Source organism: Pleurodeles waltl, chromosome 1_2 (genome assembly GCF_031143425.1).
Source record: "Pleurodeles waltl isolate 20211129_DDA chromosome 1_2, aPleWal1.hap1.20221129, whole genome shotgun sequence".
NCBI classification, from domain to species: domain Eukaryota; kingdom Metazoa; phylum Chordata; class Amphibia; order Caudata; family Salamandridae; genus Pleurodeles; species Pleurodeles waltl.
The window spans coordinates 1,066,839,246-1,066,859,441 of record NC_090437.1 but is presented as its reverse complement, the minus strand read 5'-3'; positions in this window follow the sequence as shown (position 1 = coordinate 1,066,859,441).

Below are 20,196 nucleotides of genomic sequence, written 5' to 3'. Positions count from 1 at the left end.
TCATTATTCAGCATGAGTGACCCAGCTACATGATGGCTGCACATAAACTAGTGGTGTTTGGTATCAAACAACTCATCTTAATAAATCCACACTGATGCCAGTATTAGATTTCTTATGACAGGTACCCAGAGGGCACCTTAGAGGTGGCCTTGAAACCTACTAGTCCATTAGTGTGCTGGCTGACTGGTTTTGACCAGCCTACCACAGCAGTCGAGTTTCTGATCCCTGCAGGTGAGATCCTCTGCTTTCCGATGTCTGAAAAATGCCTGTTATCACCTCCGCTAATAGAATGGACAGAAACTCTAAAGGCCCAGCTGCCTTTTCTTTGTGACCTCTGATTCACAGACTTGAGAGATTCAAATTTGGCACCAGTACAGATTGGAAAATTAGCTATGATGGAGCTTGTTGCTCTGCCAGGCTGGGCACATCTCTAAGGTGACCAGCCTGAAATGAACTGAAAATCAGGAATTCTGCCATCTTGTATGTGATAGAAATAGGATTCCTGGAACAGAGTGATGCCCACTCCCCATTGTAAGTGATCATCTTGGGGGTGTAGTAACTCCAGGGGTAAGTAGACCATTGGCTACTCCCTCCACTCCTTAACACCTCTAAATTGAGTATTTAGGGGCCCTCCTGATCCCAGTTCACTGGACTAAAGAAGAAGAAAGACCTGAAGAGCCCCAAAAAAGCAAGAACTGAGGAGCAGCAATTGAATTGGCCCCAACCCCGCTGGCCTGCCTGCTAACCTCAACAATTCACCAAAGAAGACTCATTCTGCAGCTATTCTGCCTCAAAAAGCCTTAGAGGACTGCCAGCACATCAAGAATTAACCAGGATCTCCCATGGAGTAACAGAGCTGCTTCCCTGCACCCTGCAGGCACCATAGAAGGCTCACAAGAACTCCAGACCACCAACCCCCGGAGAGCACCACTGTACCCATGCCCAGGAGCTCGTGTTGAAGTCGGCTAACAGTGCCAGCATGTTTCCTAGGCCTTCAAGAGCCAAAGTCTACCTTGCATTTGCCAACTGTAGACTTCCCCATGCTGCCTACAGCCTCTTTCTGATGGCCTCCTCCAAACACAAGCAACCACTGCATGGGAACTCAAAGCCAAAAGACACCACTGCACACAAGCCCCACAGTCTGACAGCCTGAGGAGAAGTGGGACAATGGTGTCCCTATGTGCCCGAGGATCTCAAGGGTCAAGCCTCCCTGTGGGTTCCCCCGGACTGCAGCCCTAATTGCAGCCACTTTTTAACTGGACCGATCACCTTTGAAGGAAATGGGACACCCAATGCCATAATACACTTCTGTTCACAGACACCTCAGAGTGCCCAAGGTGATCTGTTGTTTTGGCCTTAGACCTTCCCCATACTCACCTCAAGTCAGTTCTGCAAATCGTTGCCAAGCACCCGTATGCAGTGTCTATTTCTTACCCATAGAATAACATTAAGGCACCAGAGACTGAAAAGCATCTCTGCACCTGGACGCCTCAGTGCCTTGTGAAGTGACCTGTTGGTGCTGCTTCGGAACTTGCCCCACACTTACCTTAACACCAGAAGAACAGTCCTGTAAGTTGTTGTTAAGTACCTGAGTGCGGTGTATAGAATAACATTACCGTTCCAGAAAGTGCATTATGTTGATTTTTGAAACCTGTAAAAATTCATAACGCGAAAATGTACTTACCTCATTTTGATGATTTTAGTATCTAAGTTCATATAAAAATAATTCTTATTTTATAAATTGGTGCTGTATTTCTTTATTGGATGAGTGACTCACTTTCTGGCTCTGTGTGTGCAATAAATGTTTACCACTGTCCTCTAAGAAGCCTAACTGCTCGCCCACTCTACTACAAAAGAAAGCTTTTAGCCTTACTATTTTACCCCTGTCAGACAATAAGGGTCTCCCTGGATGATCTGCATAGTGTCCCATTTAATTGGTATCTTACATAGATAGCCAGATTCCTAAAATTCTGTTAGGACACAGAAATTATTCAATTGCTAATATTAATGTTTAGTAAGAATCCAATTTACTGACAAAGACAACATTTTCATAAATCCTTAGGAAACATAACTAATACAAATTGAGATTTTGTTTGTCCAAGCCCCCGGTAGTCTAATTAGCATTAGACTGCTAGCAGCTGGTCCCTGTCAGTGCGTCTCTATCATGAGATGAGAAAACTAGTCCTAAAGTAGAAACAATGGTTTATGCCTTTTGAGACGAAGACGTGGGTATGTGCTCTGTGACTCCTCTCAACTTTGGAAGGGAAGATGGGAACTCTTCAAGAACTTCATTTACTTCAAAGGACCAGAGTGAAGCCTAACCACAGCTAATTATAAAGCAAGGTCTGTGAAAGGGAAACCTTTGTTCCCAGGAAAAATTGTAGCCAGATTAGCATCAGTGGGAAGGGGAGCTAGTTTTAGAACCAGTTTAGAAGGGACTGATAATTTCCCTAAATATATATCTGGATGAAACACCAGAACCCTCCAAAGGGTGTTGCCATCTTGTAGTTGCCTCAGAATCGTGTGCAATGGGATAGTTGGCAGTAAGGGGAACACAATTTGCTTCAGAAGTAGAAATGGTTGCCCTTGGGAACTTTCCCCATTGGTTAGGGAGTGTAAGGAAATCACTGACAACCCAGGCTGCTGAATCTTAAAAAACTGACAACTCACACACAGCTCATAAAAAAACTTTTTGGACCAGTGGAATATAAGAAGAGGACTGTACCTGCTGTTGATGACGTTTGTGGATACCAACTTTTGTCAAACTAAGTGAAAAGGGTATGCCCAGATGAGGGTCCCGTACCCACTGTACTACTGGATTCAACACTAGCCTGACTGATGAGGGGTGATACCCCCAAACCAATCCCAGAATGCTTGTTTCCGGTCCATGGAGGACGTGGCCTGGAAGTTTGGGCTGGACTGTTCCCATGGGGAGCAGGGTCACGACTGATTTGCATATGAGTTCAAACCAGGATGGTGGGCTGAGTAAAAAGAAATGATGGATTAAACGCAGATCTGTGACTGGGGGTTAATGTTTGATTTGTTCCGCATTTCGTCAATCATTTGTTCTTTTTGCTTTTGTCATCTCTTCTTTTTGCTTTTGTCAGACATGGGACCCTTGCTCACTGGGCCACTGTATTCAAGCTAGCCTGGCTGATGAGGGGTGATACCCCTAGTAGTGATCACATTTTATTAATATATTAGTGGCATAGAAGTTAGTGTATGGCATCTTACAAACCATCATTTAAAAACCTAACAGAGAAATTAACATGAGATGTAAATTGTGCACATTAGGATTATGGCTGACAATAAGGCCTTTATTCGTGTTTGAAATTATGTTTAACATGAAATATATTGTGCACTTATATTCAAGTGAATTACTGACAAGAATTAACATTGAAAGTATTATTTTGAAGAGAAGCAGTAGAAATTAAGTATATTAAGAATACTAAATGAATATGAATTATTCATACTTATATTGAGTGAAATTAACGTATTACCGTGAGTTACATGTGTGCAGAAAAATAAATGCACATTTAAATTGTGTTCTAATGTTTTATATAATGTATTAACTGTATTAATATATACTAAACTTACTTAGCTAGACTAGGCCTTTAGATTCATTTTTGCAGCAGTAAAGGAAAATTACTTGTTCATTCTGTTCCGGCCAACCTGAATTTTTTCATAGGTTGCTGATGTGACGTTGAATGTCCTATTGTATTGAAGATGGCGAACATGTTTCAATGTTAACTAAGTAACAATATTTGTTCTAGCTGTCGAACAAGACAGGAAGCCTTATTAATTTCATGTTCAGCTCATCCTATGTACCATGAATAAGGATACCAAAATTGCAATTAAATAGAAAATGTAATATTTTGGTGGAACTGTATGAATTCATTGAGACAACCAACTGTTTTCCATAACAAAATCCTGAATAGTTGTAAACTTTATGGTGTCAGTGGCTACCATTGGATGTTGGCTGTTGTGTGCAAGATGAGTCCACCTGGAAGACCAATCAGAAACCCCTTGACATTTCTTACTAGGGAGCAACTTTTTAAACCTTTAGTTAGTCTGATGCTGTCTGCCCAAGCCTGAGAGATCTTCTCTGGTGTTTCTGATGTCACCTGTCTCTCTCCAAGTCCTCCGCTATATTTAGGGGCATATTTAAGAGCTCTAGCGCCACCTCAACACCACCATAGAATGTTTTTTTTTTTTACACCAATGTGGCTCTAAAGTGGCTTTTCTGCTGTGCCATATTTACAAAGTGGCACAATCCATGCATTGCGTTACTTTGTAACCCCTTGTGTCACAAAATGCCTGCGCCAGGGATAATGTATGCAAGGGATGGTGGTTCCGGTGCTAGGAGGCACAGTGAAAATTAAAAGATTGTACTGCACCATTTTTGGTGTCATTTTTAGTGCCTGCTCAGAGCAGGTGTTAAAATGACACTCCCATATTAACCTAAGGGCCTCCTTACACTTTCCTACACTATCGTCAAAATATTTGATGTATGTGTAGCAAAGCACCACAATAGAGTAAAAAATGCTGATGCTATTGTGCTAATGACCGCCATTGTGTGCCGTATTATCAGTACAGCGCAACTAGGGTGTTGTTAGGTGGTGGTAGGAGAGCGCAAGAATATTGGCACATATTGGTTGATGCGCCACTTTATCTCAAATATGGGCCTTAGTCTTATGTTATGAGTTTCCTGTTACTCCTAATTTGTCCTATATGCTTATGCTGTTGAGCACTAATATGCCCAATCAATTCTGAAGTACTGACTTGTCCTATGTGCAGCCCGGGTTCTACACTGCTCCGTTGCTGCTATCTACTGATGTCGCGGAAAAGGGAACTCTCTACTTGATGAAACTTTCCCGTCCCATGAGGAGAGATATAATTCATGATATGGTTTCTTGTTTCCTTTTCAGCCTATATAATTGCACCAGTGTACATTTATAGTGAGTTACCCTAGGTAAAATATTTTTCTAAATTTATTTGTCTATCTTTTTTGTTTTGCCCGCATGTGTTAGCCCGTTCCAACACATGCAAGTCCAAATTCGTATTAGTGATAAGGATGGTCCAGCCCTGAAAACTGAGGACCTAATTAAGAGTTTGGCAGTCTTTTTGGATGATTGCCATGGTGGCAGCCTCCAAAAGACCACCAGTGTTGGCAGTATCCCAACTGCTTTATTGCGGTCACATACTGAAGGCCGCCCAAAAACAGCCACGGTCAAAGAATCACCTCCACCAGAACCCAACACCACATTAGACAGTATGAATACCCCACACCTGAGACACATACACACATTAGACACACAGACCACTATAAAACACACCCCCATGCAACCAACAATCCTTTGCAACTACAACCACAGACACAGCGAGGACCCACAAAATGATTACTAAGCGCTGATATACCTTAGGCACACATACACTTCACACTCAGCACACACCACACAACTGCACCATCAACACTATACACACATCAGAACTGAAAACAAACACCACAAAACACCAGCACACAAACCTGAGCACCACACGCACCCTATCAAGCACCAAACACTCCACCCTTTCGCACAACACCCCCCAAAACCACTTCTCTACCACTATGTCCCCTCAAAAGCACCCACAATTCATACATGAAGAGTTGAGGGTCATGGTCAATAAAATTGTCAAGTTAGAGCCACAACTGTTGGTTTCCATAACCAGGAAAATTTAGTTATGGCAGATGATCATCAACAGGGTCAACTAGGTGGGCAAACATCCATGCACAAGGGAGGACATCAGTAAGATGTGGAACGACCTACGGGGGAAGGTGTGTTCCATGGCAGCACAACACCAGATTGCCATCAACAAGAATGGTGGTTGGTCCCCACTTCCTCCCCCAGAGTTCACATCATGGGAGGGGAAGGTCTTGGCTTTCGTCATCCCGACGGCCTGGAATAACCAGAGGACTGGACTCTGGTAAGTCACTAACGCTCCCCTGTTGCCAATGACCCCTGTACAGCATGGGTCTCCACTACCTTATCACTCCCCAATTTACCCCATCTTACACTTCCTCCCCCCACCCAATCACCTAATGCCCCTCCCGTGCATGCCATACTACCCTACTGCCACTATCCCCATACAGTCCCTCCCTAGTGCACAGATAGCACTCACAATAATAAGCACTACAACTCCAACAAAGCATTACTCTCTTCTCATGAAAAGCAGCTATTCCCATCTCACAGTGGAACACCTGCACATAAAACCTTTGCACCAACTACACCAACTGGATGCTTCCAGTGCGTACTACTACATGGCAATGACAGCAATGCTATCCACTATCCACAACCCTCAATGGAAAATGGAACCAATGTCACAACCATCACCCACAAACAATGTCTGCTGTGCTGCATCTGCCATTGACATCACTGGAAGGAAGTCAAGCCACTGTAAACATCAGACTATGATACAAACAAGTACACCTCCACAATGTAACTCTCTCCCTCTCCATCCAAAGGTACCCCTGCCATTGCCACCCTGCAGAGGATGCTAGAGACAGCCAGTACTTCCCAGGATGAAGGCACCAGTGAGGACAACTGTGGATGTCTGGACATTGACGATTTACCTGGCCCATCTGGGACAATTGGTCAGTTTACCACCACCAGCCTCACCCTGCCCACATCTGAGCCCCCCCACCCTGTGGCAACAACAGCACAGCCAACCCCCGTCCCCAAACCTGTGCCCCAAGGACTGGTCAATCAGCATTGTGCCCCACAGTACAGGGACCAGAGTTTACCCCTCACACCAAAGGCAATGATGGTCCTGGTGTATCTGGAAGGGGCACAGGCACAGGGAGCCAGGAGCAGTGTGAGGGCACCTTTGGGCCAAGGGATGGGGCCCCAAGGGAAACAACTGGCCAGGAGGCCATCTCCCACGTCCTGGGAGCATTTCAGGACAAGATGGGCCTGATACTCTCTACCTTGCATGAGAACCAGAGGCTGCATAGGGAATACCACCATGAGGCCAGCAGTGGCAGGCTCACAATGCCACCATGGCCTCCATTGCAGGGGGGCTCATGGACCTCACCACCATCCTGTGTGCTTCCTCCACCCACCAGCAGGCCTCTTCCACTAGCCACATACCAACTGAGCCATCCACTTCTGCCGCAGCTAGTGTAATGGAGGCCCTTCCAGAGGACCCACAGGTCACTAGCACCCCACCCTCTGTAGCTAAGGACCCCCACACAAACAAGGTCATCCATCCAGACATCCTGCAGGACCTGATGCCAAGACCAAAACCACTGCCAGGAAATGACCCTCTCCTCAACATTCTCCCTTGTCTGCCACTGAGACACCCTGTTGACTGTCCACTGTCATTTTTCTATGGCTCTCTGATACTGGACCTTTAGTACCTACAGTTCGGCCAACTACTCTGATGATTTCAACCACCATGACCCTACTCATCACCCATTACACTTGAGAATCACCTTAAACACCATTCAACACAGCTACTGCTTACGTGTCTTTATTGTCACAAGTACTATTTTCTGTAGTACAATATGTCATTTCAGTTAACCCATTGACAACAAAGGTCTGTAAGATGGAGAGAAGGGGGAACAATGTGCAACAAGTATGAAAGTAGAACAGACATATTCCTAAATGCGGTGTCAAGGGAGCCACCTGTCAAGCCAGGAACCAGAATAGCACCACCTAACAGACCTGCAACTAGACCAAGAAAGGGACAACCATCATTAAAGGAGTCAATGTTGGCGACTCAATACACATGCAGTACATTGCCGCCCTCTCTAGTGCGAATTGGCAAGTGGAATGTTAACATATATTACCATGGCAAATCCACATTTTCAAGTCATGCATTCCCAATGTTCGATCCCTCACACCAGACATTACCCAACTAAAGCCAAGTTCCACTGTCAATGTGTTATGTTCCATATTCATCCATTGTGTCTAGTGAGGATAAGTAGCAATACTGATACCACTACTTTGGTTTGGCAGTCCTTTTGCAGTTGACTTGGTAGTCCTGAGAACATATAACATGCCGTATCCTTTTTAGATCTGATTCTAGTCAACAGCATAGTAAACATAGCTCTGACATTTGAACAGTAACACCTCCTCTGATGGGCAATATGTTTTTGCCCCAAACCTACACAGAGGGATAGCAGCACTTAACACCTCCACTGATGGCACACACCAGGAAGAACAATGTTGCAAGGCAGACAGGAGTACGGCTCACATGCGGTACAGTTAACGCATACCTGAATTTCAGTGGAACTATTGGTGGATCAATTCTGTTTTAGAGTCAGCTGCCTCCTCATCATCTGCCTCCTCATCACTTTCTATGTCACCATCATCAGCCACTGGTTCAGCTGCCACCACCTCAACATCCAGTAATGGTATGTGACGTCTCAGGGCCAGATTGTGTAGCATGCAGCAGGCAACAATGATCTGGCAGACCTTTAGTGTTCTGTAGAGCAGGGCATCTCCTGAGACATGTAGACATAGCCCAAAGAGTAGCCCAAGGTCCTCTCAATGATACGCCTCATCCTGAAGTGGGCCTTATTGGAATAGTTTTTCCCATCTGTTGTATCTCACTGGTGTCAGCAGCCATTGACGGTTAGGATAGCCAGAGTCACCAGTGTGCACAAAGGTTGGACTTATCACAATACTGGTAGAGCCACAGGGCAGAATGTGAAGAGAGGTGACATTACAGTTGCACACATAATATTGTATACATACCAATGAGCCAGGCCCTCTCTCTCTGTAGTTGTGCCATCATGTGTGGGACTTTGCTGTTCCTCAGAATGTAGGAGTCATGCACAGATCCAGGAAACGTGGCTGTCACTAGGGAGATATACTAGTCAGCGAGACACACCACCTGGACATTTATGGAGTAAAAAATGTTCCTGTTCATGCACACTTGACACTTGTTCATTGGCCCTGGAAGGAACCAAAGCAAGGGTGTCATCTATGGCCCCAATCGCATGAGGGACATGTCCCATATCATAGAAGTCAGCTTTAACAGTGGGCAAATCCACATGTTAGCGGAATCGGATGTAGCTGTCCAGGTGTTTGAGTAAAGCACACAGTACATCCTTCAACACAACACTGAGCATTGGTTGTGACATCCCTGCTGCCAATCCCACTGTAATCTGGAATGAGCCTGAGGCAAGGAAGTGTAGCACTGATAAGACCTGTACTGTGGGAGGGATGGCCTGGGGATTATGTATGGCAAGCAAGAGAGCCGGCTCTAACTGAGTACACAGCTCCATGATGGTCTGACGGTTCAGATGATAGGCCTGAATGATGTGTCTCTCTTCGAGAGTAGCAAGGTTTACCAAGGGCTGGTACACAGGTGCTTGTCTCATTCTCACCACTGCGCAGTATCTAGGAACAGGAGAGAAGAAAAGCCTCAAGTTGATGTTGACAGTTCACATGCCACCTAACAATATACTTGTAGCACACAATAGTATTGTGGACATAACCCTGAAGTATACACAATCCATTTGGGCATGTAGACTTTACCTGTATGCCATCCTAGATTACTGTTGCAGTCCCAGACAAACAGCTTGCCACACACAAAACATGTGACACTGCCATGTAACATTACCCTATTCCCCCAGGTAATAAGGTGTATGTAACCTTTTAACAACCAATATGGTCAGCCCGTCTATGAGACAGAACGTGACTTCACATATCCTGTCATAGTCATCAGTACATCTAACTACACTGTCCATGAATGTCACATGTGTGAACCCAGCTTTGATATTTGAACATAGTTAATCTATGTATTTGTCACTACAATTCATCCATGACACACCTATTATTCACCTACCATACACTAACTATATGTAATATGGCAACCACCTGTCCTGCATGCACAGGACAGATGGAAGTGACCCCATTCCACTGGAGTTAGTTGTCATGGTGGTAGAATGTTGCAACCACTGTGGAGCTCCTCATTGGATAACATTGTTGCCTATGGGAGACTGGGGCCAATGATGATCGCCGCTGGCGGTGACGCTCATGTACGCAGTGGCTTTGACCGCCATTTTCTGGTACATAGGTCAGTTGACACCTGACACTCATGCAAGCAAGACATTCACTGCATGAGTTGCTGTGTATTGTCTCTGGAAGCCATAATGCCATGTCCTGCAGGAGATAGGGCCCCCACCTCCACCCGGGAGGAGTTGGAGAAGCTAGTGGACGGGGTCCTGCCCTTGTATGGACAGCTGTATAGGGCACCCGAGCAGCAGGTGAGTCCAATGTTACTGTCCTGTCTGATAGTGGTGTGTGTGAGGCAGAAAGGTATTGTGATGATGTACACAAATTGGATGCATGCCGGTGGCGAAGGAGTTGGTGTGTTTTTTGCCGTTGAGATATGTTATTGTGGACATGAGATGTGTTTGATCTGTGATATTCACTTCTGTTGCCATGATGCCACTCTACATGACTTTCTCCTTCTGTCACTGTCACCTATGCAGGTCAGCATCCATCAGAAGAAGGGGATTTAGCATGTCATCGCCAAGCAAGTGCAGACCCTAAGGCTCCATAGCCGGCAGAGCACCCACTGCAGAAAGCGGTGGTAGGACCTTATACGCTGGGCCCATAAGACCGCTGAGGCCAAGCTGGAGACATCCTCACAATAAGGGAGGGGTGCCCATCGACCCTGACCCCCCTAATGGCCCGCATTTTGGCGGAGGCCTACCCTGAGTTGGATGGGTATTTGGGGGCAGCATAGCAGTCGCAAGGGGGTAAGTACAAACTCACACCTTGCTACTGTTAAGCTTGTATGAGTTTGGGTAGCCCACTAGTGGGAAGAAGTAGTGTAGATCATTGGTAGATGCACATCGACTATGGGTATCAGCCACCCTGGCAGGAGTTGTATTGATTATGTGTTCCAACACCATGCAGACAGTGACTTACAAGGGGACTATATACATGTTTGGATCTGTCTGGATGCACTTCACATCTTTTGAGAGACCAGCTTCTTCCATCAACATCCGTCTACCTGACGTGTTAGAGCATTGCCATCAGTATTACTCTGCCACTGTGACAGAGGTAATTTGTGAGTTCTCAATCAGCTGCCTTTTACTGAATGTGTAGATGGCTGTAGAGGGCCAAGAAATTACTGACCACCTTGTTAATTGATTTGTGGTCATGCTACCTTACCATGCAGGATTTGGTTGAGTAAAGAGTACAGGATATGTCTATGTAAACGACCATGGGAATGTGCTAAGCACTATGTAACTGTGCATTGCTAGACCCTTCATCAAGTCAATGAGTGCCAATGTTCCCACATTAGTAGTTTTTTTCAGCAAAGTTTTTGTTTCCCCTATGATTTCCCACAGTTATGCATGTTAATGTAAAGGCATGCCCTGCCATGGCTTACCAGCAGACAAATGCCTTGTTACTCTGTGTGAATGATGGGTAGGTATTGACACATTTCACCCTTTCTTTCTTCACACCCTTCTTCCCTCTCCTCCTCTGTCTTTGTGTGCATCAGCATCATCAGGTGATGGAGAAGGGGCACTGGAAAGTGGTGAAGCTGCAGCTCATGGGACCCAGGAGGCTGACACCAGAGGAGCCGAGGGGACCAGTAGGACGGAGGGGAGTGCCATGGGGAAGACTAGATCTTCAACATCATCTTAGGATTCCTCCTCCAATGGACACTCCCTGAGGGGGCGGATCCATGTGGGACAAGCTCAGCACCATCCTTGTTGGCCAACCCCCTTACCAGCACCACCCTCCCTGTAGCTCCCCACCCAGTTGACCGTGCCCACTCACCTCTGAGGGTGTGCATCTCCTTTGCCACAGGCACTTCTGCCCCTGGTCTAATCAGCCCTGCTGCCCTCAATGAGGAGGCTATTGACCTTCCTAGGTCCATCTCTGTGGGACAGTCAACCATCGTGAATGCCATCCAGAGACTGGCATCACAGATGCAGCAGACCAATGGCAACCTGAAAGGCCTTGATGGTGCCCTGATTGCCCTGCAGAGATCCTTTCAGGCTCTGGCCTACTCGTTGATGGCAGCCAGTGTCCCTTCATCTTCCATCTCCCCTTCAGCTACCCGTGGCCAATCCCACACATCTCTCCCGACACCAATGCAGAACACACAGTCAGACCACCATTCATCCACCTCAACAGACACGGTTCACAAAGACAAACACAGGTACCACAAGACCCACCACTGCTATTCACACAGACAACACACATGCAGACAAAACAACACCCACTCTCTACAAAGACTCCCCACCACCACCTCCCTCCACCCAGATAATACACCACTCAAACTTGCTATCACCACATCAACACTCCCAGATCCAGCCACAAGTCCCCTCATACCCACCATCACCACAATAGCAGACCAACATACATCCACACCATACACCACATGCACACTCACCATGACTACCAACACCCCCACATGCAGCACAACCACCTTCCTGCAGGCACCACCCCAACAGACAAACCATCCACCCTGACATCTCCCTGCATGCCCCCTCCTCCCAAGACACCTAAACGCTCACACTCACCCACCCAACAGACACCCAGCACACATATGGCTTCCACCCAAGCACCAGCACCCAAGGCACCTACCAAGACATACCTCTCAATCACTTCCTCTCCCTCCACTCCATGTTTTTCCCATGGCCACCTCTCTGTCCCTAAAAAAAGATTTGTTTATGAGTTTTCCATGTTTCATCCCACTATCCCAGCCTGTGGTGCCCCTAAGTTCACAGTTACCCTCCCCAAACCCAGACCTTCTGCCTCCCAGTCCTCCCATGCCCCCCGGTACTGGCTGTGCCCCCTGCCCCTGTGAGAAATACAAGCCCCAGCACACCCAAGGTCACCCCTCCAAAACCCAAGGCCAAGGGTTTCCCCAAAGCCTAAAACAAAACCCAAAGCCCCAAAACCAAAACCCAAGCCAAAGGAACCCACTCCCAAATCCAAGTCCCCACCTTCACCCACCCTCACCCCTGAGGTGCCTGCCTGCCCTATGATGCACCTGCCATGTGGAGACCACTTTGCAGTCAGAAGTCAAGTTGGGGTCAGAGGAGTTGCCCAGTGTGCCTGGGGCACTAAAAATGTTTGCACTGGCCAGCAGGCCTATGATGTGCATGTTTATTTTTCTAATGACATATTTATTTCAATATATCTGCACCACAGAACAGTTGGTGTTGAGGGTAACAAACGTATCCTGCTTTTCCATCCACATGTATGTGATGTACTTGTGTGATTTGGTGTGTGTCTTCTGTGTTTGTGTAGCAGCATAAGTTGTGTAGGTGACTTGTGCTATGGACTTTTTGTAATGTGTTGGGATGGTGTTGTGTGGCATTGTGTGGTAGTGGTGTGTGCGCCTGTGTTTAGTGATGCATCTTTGATGTGCCTTGTGTGTTGAGTGGACAAGGCATGTGATCTGACATGTTGTTTGGCAGTGTTTTGGTTTGGATTGGTTGTGTGCTATTGTGACGTGTTGCTGCCGGTATGTGTTCCTGTGGAGGTGTGTGGTGTGCCTCTCTGCCAATGCGTTTGTGTTGTTGCAATGGTGTTGTCGTGTCACTCAGTGGCATTGTGTATGAATGTGTTTGACAGTGACAGTGGTGTGTGTGTGTGCAATATCATGTGTGTATGAGACGTGTATGTTGGCCGTGGTGAGTTTTATTTGTGCATGTGTATGTGTATATATGTGTATGTGTGTTGGTATGGGTGTGTGTGGCCGTGCTGGGTGTGTGTTGGTGTGTACTAATTGCCTTCCCTCCAGTGTGTGGTAGGCGGGTGTACTTATGGTTGTTGTCTTTGTCGCTGGCTCTGGAGTTGTAGGGCCTGCAGGAGCAGTAGAAAGACTTCAAGTTCAGTTTGCAAGGCAGCTGCGGACGTGTCTCTGTTCCTGAAGCTGAGTGTCTCCTTTTATATTGTTCTTTTCTGCCAGACTTTTGTTGGCGGTGAGACTGCCCCAGAAATTCTGGTGGTGTGCAACCTCGTAATATGTTCGGCAGAAACATGGTCTCCGCCAGCTTGGAGATGCCTACCGCCGGCCATGGCAGTCCGTCTACACTGGCGTTACTGACAGTGTATTGGCTGTGTTCCGTTTGGATCACCATCTTGGTTATCATATGACAGTCTACTCTGCTGGACTGGTAGCAGTGTGACCGCCATAGCAGCCTTAGTGGTCCTGGGACCACCAAACTCGTAATGACCACCTGAATGTTTAACTGAATTTTGATGAGTTTGATGATCATCTGCTTTGAAATATGAAATTAATGTTTATATTATAAGCTTGCTAATTTATATTATTATTTTGGAGTGTCTAATGGTATTGATGTTTAGTAGGCTTAATTTATTTAGACATTTTGGTCAGCCAAGAATTTTCATGTATGTTTATAATTTATTTTTGCTCACCTTATAAATTAGATTGATTTTGGGATTATAATGAAGTTTTGAAACTTTATTCAGTTTGGAGTTTTGATATTGTGTTTCATTTCTGGTGTTTATAATTGTTTATGAGTTTATATTATGTATTTGTGTTAAATGATTCTGATTACCACACTCCACACTCAGTCCAAATATCCAGTCGACTTCTAGTGGTGGGATAAGATATGGTGTCTCACCAGAGCACTTGTGGTTTCTGAACCCGAGGCAGGAAGAAGACCTCCGTGGGAACTCCAGCACCCTGAAACCGGTCCCAGGATGCTTGTTTCCAGTCCTGGAAGGACATGGCCTGGCAGTTTGGGCTGAACTGTTCCCATGGGGAGCAGGGTCAAGACTGATTTGCATATGACTGAGTCCAAACTGGAACTGGATTGGCATGGTGAGCAAGAAAAATGGATGGATTAAGCCCAGATCTGTGACTGAGGGTGAATGTTTGATTTGTTCTGCATTCTATCCATAATCTGTTCATTTTCTTTTGTCCACTTGAGGGGCTTGGCCTGCTTCAATATGTACCTGAATATGAGAAGTGGACTCTAAGGGGTACCTGGCCCACCGCCCATGTGGCTACTAAGACACAACTAGCTGTAAGTTTCTTTGTTTCCTGGAGTTCCAAGATGACCAAAAGCAAATCAACCTATACTGGACCCTGCTGGCGGCTCCTTGAGTGAGTGTTGCCCCCTAAGTACTGTCCCTAAGATTTTGGGAGCCTTAGAAGAGGAACTTCTCAAGAAAGTTTTTTTAATTGGAGACATAGAACATTTTTAGGCTCCTAGAACTTCTGGAGCATCAGCAGGATGTCATTTCAAGGTAATTAACTTTGATAGGACATTGTCAGTTTAAATTTCCAAGATTACCCCCATGAAAGTTTTAGAGCTCTTAAAAAGAGAGCAAGTCTTAAAATATATTTTTTTATTGGGCAAAGGATCAAAAAGCATCTGCCCAACAAGACAACTTAAGCAGCTACAAAATTTGAATTTTCCTGCTTGGAGTGTATCCTACAAATTGTAACAGCTACAGTGGGACCTTGCCAACAGTTCCTCAACTTCAAGAGGATTTCACCTAATGCAACCTGCAACCTTGACTTGCTGGAGGGTTCAACTTTAATTTTAGAGTTTAATGGCCTTTAGTGGGTCATTCCATCAAAAACATTACAAATATTCTGTCCGCTGTATTATAAATGCAGTAGTGAGTATGGCACTTGTAATATGGTGAAGGGATATCCCTCACATTTGTGATGGAGTAAACTGTTCACTGAATTCTAAACCAGGCCCGAAGTCAGAATGTAAAATCATGGGCGACCCTCTTAGGGTGCCTCAACTCCACTCTGCTCATAATAGTTCACCCAAAAAACTGTGCCTAGATACTGGTCAACTGTGAAAAGTGACGTTTGATTGGCACTTTACCTTGTCTTGGAGCTCCTTGCCCTCAATGTTTAAAAATGCAAATATCGAGATTCCATTATTGCCTTTTAGCCATTTTGATGCAATTTTTCTTATTACATATTTCTCTCTTTTTATACTTCACATACTTTTCCTTAACTTATGCTTGTTGGCTCCCTAGCTACCAGGAGTTGAGCCTATGTGTATTTATTGAAGTTGTGTGTTGGACCTGACATGATTTTAGATATATTACTTAGGAAGGACTAATAACCCATGTTCTTACGGGTCTGAAAAAGTAGCCACCTCATACTGTTGTAGTCTGACTGTTGCAGGGCAAAAGCTGCAATTTAACCGGCTATCCCTTTTTAAAAAGTAGAAACCACCTAGCTTTTAAAATTCATTAAGTCACACCTGTTTTCAGGATATGATAACTAAAAGTGGACATGAAGAAAATGAATTTTAACATGTCCCTACAGTCAAATGCTTGTAAGGTAGAGTTCTAGCCAAATTCCACCGACTGTCGTGGGGGAGTTTTTTCTTCTGTGTGGCTCAAAACAGTAATTTGGCAAGTGAAATTTGACATCCCCTGGTTAAATTTTTCGTCCCTAGGAGGGCACCCATAGAGATTTCTCCAACACAGGTAGTCAAAGGGAGTCACGACTATTCCCAGTCAGAAACGCGCTTTTTGAGTAGAATATCTACTCAAACTGTAACAAAATCAACTCGAGAAGCTGCATCCTCTGGTGTGCCAGACGGTGCCCTTCACTCTGATTTTTCATCGCAGAATGAGCTTCCAGCACTAAATCACAGCATGAGTAGTGCAATGTGCCTATTTCTGCCCATTTGTGCAATTCCGCTTAAGAGTTGCAGAGTTTTTTCTAACTCTCTGGATTTCCGCAGAGTAAAACTCTGTGAGTTCCGCCCAGGCCTAATTAGCATTGGTCTCTGCCAACTCCCAGCCTGTGATCAGCCCATAAAGAGGTATTAAAGAGGTGTGATTTTTCTCCCACAGACACACAACAGGCTGATCTAAATGGGTAGAGATGACCCTTCTGAGCACATATAAATATGAAGGGAGAACTCTGGGCCCTCAGGTGACACAAGTTTCAGATCCTGCGTGTCAGGTCTATTGAGCCACATGTACCACTTTAGCACACTTGAAAGTAAGAGAACAGGACGCCAGGAGAATTCTTGTATATTCTATGCCTGGATTTTGAAGGACTCTGCATTTATCTCTTGGGTTGTTGTTAATACAATTCCTGCTTCAATCTGGTTGTTATTGTTAGATAGGGGATATGTTAGAAATGGGGTCTCTAGCCGGCAGAGCTATACACCCTTGCCAAGTAGGGACCACAATCCTATTCAGGGTAAAACACACACAATTCAAGATTTAATAAGCACAACTTGAAATATCACTTTTTCAAGTTTAAAAAAAGTTTTAAATCTTAGAAATCAACAGTTGTCTAATGCTTACACAAAGTACCTGGTTTGCATAAAAAACAACACTCACGTAGACCGCAGAATAGGAGATGCGTGGAAAAATATGGTGTGTGTTGGATATTCCGACATGGCACAGACAATGCATCATTTCTTTCCATGCTGTTTTTTGGCCTGCAGTCTTGGTTCCTCACTGCAATGCGGGGATCTTTTTGATGCCCAGGGACGATGCAGGAAAATCTGGCCATGCTGGAAGAAGTCAAAGGCGTTGTGTCGATCTGGTAGGGTGCTGCTTTGAATTTTCTGTTGCACAGCATTAATTTTCCACTTGGGGAATAGGCTGCGTTGTTCCGGTTCAGCTGTGCAACGATTGCTTGGTCGCAAGGAGGGCTGTGCATCACTTCCAGCAGGCTGTGCATTGATTTTTGATGCAGAAGGAGTTTCCTGAAGAGATGAAGACTTTATGGCCCTGAGACTTCAGCAACCAGGAGTCAAGCTCAATCCAAGCCCTTGGATAGCACTTCTAAACAAAGTCAGAGGTCAGCAGGGCAGCAAGGGAACAGCAGGGCAGCAGTCCTTCTCAGAAAAAGCAGTCCAGAGTAGTCCTTTGGGAAGCCAGGCAGTTCCTCTTGACAGGTTGCAGGTTCAGGTTCAGAAGTGTTTGAGTTGGTGGGGTCAGGGACACAGTTTATAGACCCAAAATGCCTTTGAAGTGGAGGAGACTTCAAAGAGTGGTTTTGAAGTGCACAAGTTCCCCTTTCAGTACAGGCCTGTCTGCCGGAGACCCAGTAGGGGGTTTGGCAGTCCATTGTGTGAGGGCGGGCCACTAGCCTTTGAAATGTAAGTGTTAGGCCCTCCACCCTTCCAGCCCAGGAAGACCCATTCAGTATGCAGATGAATGCAGATGTGACTGAGTGTCCTGTGTTTGTGGTTGTCTGGGTGAAATGCACAAGGAATCTGTCAACCAGCACAGCCCAGACATTGATTGGAGACCGGCTGTAAGACACAGATGGTTTTAAATGCAGAGAAAAGCTCACTTTCTAAAAGTGGATTTTCTAAAATAGTGATATAAAATGCAACCTTTACAATGAGCAGGATTTTCTATTACCATTCTGGCAATACTAAATATGATCTGGTTCCCCCTTTCGTATCAGAATCTACCACTGAAACAGTATATCAAGGTAGTCCTACTGCTATCCTATGGGACGAGCAGGTCTCACAGTAGTGGAAAATGAATTTAGGAGTTTTCCACCACCTGGACATATAAAACACACATGAACATGTCCTGCCTTTTACCTACATAGCACCCTGCCCTATGGGTTACCTAGGGCCAACTTTAGGGGTGACTTATATGTAGAAAAAGTGGAGTTTAGGACCTGGCAAGTAGTTTTAAATGCCAAGTCAAAGTTGCAGTGAAACTGCACACACAGGTCTTGAAACGGTAGGGCTGAGAAATGGTTAAGGGGCTACTTAAGTGGGTGGCACAATAAGTGCTGCAGCCCCACTAGTAGCATTTCATTTACAGGCCCTGGGCACATGTAGTGCACTTTACTAGGGACTTACAAGTAAATCAAATGTGCCAATTGGGAATGAACAGATGTTACCATGTTTAAGGGGGAGAACATATGCACTTTAGCACTGGTTAGCAGGATTAAAGTGTGCGGAGTCCTAAAACCAGCAAAAACAGTCAGAACAGTCAGAGAGGGAGGCAGGCATAAAGTTGGAGGATGACCACCCTAAAGCTGTCAGGTCTAACATGAATAAAACTAGGATTACAATATTCTACAGCACACATAGGAAGAGGAAAACATCTCTTAGGATTGTTTTGTGCAGGAATGTGTCCCTTCTTGCATAAAACCAATCCTGCATGCAACACAAACACCCTTGCACCATTGTGCAAGGGTGCCTGTGTTAGTGCTAAGCTGCCAAAAGGGCGCCAGTGCCGGGGAAAAGGACAGGAATACACCATACTGGAAAAATACGGTTCATTTCTGTCCTTCCCCTGTGATGCAGGACAGCACAGCAAGGAGACTTGCTGTGCTGCCATGCACCATAAAGCCCATAAATATGGGTCTAGGTGTTAGGTTGCCTCCTATGAAAAGGCATCAGGAATCAGCAGAGTAGACAGTAGCGCTGGAAGTTTTGGGAGTTGATACTAAAACTGTGAAGGTCTGGGCTCCTGATTCTAGACGAAAGGTAGCTTCCTAATACACACATGAAAGAAAACCTAGTGCAGAAGTTTGATCTTACACCTGAGGAGTACTAGAAGAAGTTCCAGGACATTCACAAACAGTCACAGCAAACGTTTTGTAGACATCTCATTGAATGCACTATTGGGCTAGGTGAACAGCAATACAATGGATAAGTGCGATGGATTATACAATTTGATTCTGACATCTCACGTATTGTTCTAAATTCGGTTTAACCCCTTCTGTGCCTTGGACGAGATGATCTCGTCCGAGGCTACAGTTCCCCTGTGCCTTGGACGAGATCATCTCGTCCTAGGCACAGGGGAACTTGGGGGCGCGCTAGCGCGCCCCCCGTGCACCCCCCTCCCCCCCCAAGTCGGGGATGGAAGGGGAAGACCTTCCCCTTACACCCCCGACCCCCCCCACCCCCCCCTGTGACGTCAGCGCGCGCACGCGCGCTGATGTGTCACAGGGGCCTCCCTAGTCACGCTGGAAGCTCTGCTTCCAGCGCGATTGAAAAAGAAATGCAAAAGCATTTCTTTTTCAATTACTGGGAGGCCCGGAGGGGCTTCAAAGGGAAGGAAAAGTATTTCCTTCCCTTTGAAGTCCCTCCGAGGGTTTCAAAAGCCGGATTGCTTGCAATCCGGCTTTTGAAACCCCACTAGACACCAGGGATTTTTTTTTTTTTTATTGAAAGTGACAAAAGGGAGCGACCCCTTGGGCAAGGGTCGCTCCCAGGGGGGGCATTTTTTTGAGAAG